This window comes from Trachymyrmex septentrionalis, unplaced genomic scaffold, assembly GCF_001594115.1.
Source record: "Trachymyrmex septentrionalis isolate Tsep2-gDNA-1 unplaced genomic scaffold, Tsep1.0 scaffold7, whole genome shotgun sequence".
Classification (NCBI taxonomy): Eukaryota; Metazoa; Arthropoda; class Insecta; order Hymenoptera; family Formicidae; genus Trachymyrmex; species Trachymyrmex septentrionalis.
The window spans coordinates 894,256-895,745 of NW_017305884.1; the positions used below are offsets into that span (position 1 = coordinate 894,256).

Below are 1,490 nucleotides of genomic sequence, written 5' to 3' on the forward strand. Positions count from 1 at the left end.
ATAAAGGAAAGTCCTTGGAGGAGCAGTTTAATATCAGACTACTTTTCGTCCTGATGAAGTGTACTGCAATATTCGCGAAATATTGGCATTTTGGTAATGGATTTGGATACGCAGATAATCTGCGAAATGCAGTTTTTGTATAGAAAATTCACATTTCAAAAGTCTCAAAAGTTTTATTAAATACCTCCACATGGAGAGTATCGTTATATAAAGTAAATATTTTCAGCAAACTTAGATCTTCCTCCGTTCAAAAAACTATCAAATTTGATATTTTTGAAATGCTGTAGGAATAATAATACCTTCTCAAGTTCCTTCAACTCAAAGACCACTAGAAATTCGTAAATCAAAACAACATTCATAAAACTGGCCTGATCCTGACTAAAGAACGCATACACTTTATTAAATCACAAATAGTCCAGAATTTTCATAAAATCTTTAAGCTTCATCTATTCCTGTCCTCCAAATTACGGAATGGTACTTACTGACAAATCTCTTAAATCGTATTTTATACGAACAAGCCTTGAATACCCACACACAATGTATACAATGGTATAGGATACATAATTGACATGGCAATGATATATTGCTAGAACTAAAAAAATTCAAATAAATAAAATTTTAGAAAAATTTAATTCTTAGCATAAAAGAATATAATTCTATATACATGAATACTATATATATGAATGAGAACGATAGTATTAATTTTTTTAGCTGTAAAGATAATAGTGGATGATAGAAAAATTATTTAATTTATACAGGAAGCCTTCCAATTCTTTCAGATATTTAAATTTTCATTCAAGTCATTCAATCAAACATAAGAATATAATATAATCGAACATAACATAAAAAACGTCATTATCGACCTTTTTGATAGGCCTTCTACTTTACATATTCATGTTTTTATCCCAAGAACATACAATCGGTGACATCTTTTAAATAATGGGTATCCACTACAACTCATTTTTGCAACTATCAATAATTATATCAGTGCTCTCTCACAAAAAAAGTCATAAAGAGGTGAACAAAAAACAGAACACAAGTAAGAATCCAATAACATATCTTACACTATCTTTATTAAAAAATTAAAAAAATTTGGGATGCTGATCCCCTTAGAGAGATTCTAAAGCCGTTTGTATTACCGATTTATTAAGACTTAAATACATACGATTTACATGTCATTGAAATCACTACACACTACTACATCCATGTCGTACTCACATATACAAACTTTTTAACTAATTTTTTACATTAGATGTCTAAGCCTAATTCTAAGAACACAACATTATCTGTCCATGTAATCCCTAATCTAAATCAACATTGTTTTATGCGTACAAAGTATAAAACTCGTACATAAAACAGATATTTGTTATGAGTTGACATCAGAAGCCGATAATAAAACTGTCTCTAACTTTTTTTCATTTTTGATATAAAGTTGACCAGTTTGGACTACATTATTGTTTATTTTAACTGTGAAATATAATTTTTTAATC

General features: G+C 28.6%; 1 protein-coding gene across 1 annotated transcript in view; it reads left to right on the forward strand.

The window, feature by feature from the left end:
- Nucleotides 1–1,490, forward strand: part of LOC108753439 (glycine receptor subunit alpha-2-like) — an 11,887-nt gene that overhangs the window by 7,824 nt on the left and 2,573 nt on the right. The gene's annotated exons all lie outside the window — the stretch shown is intronic.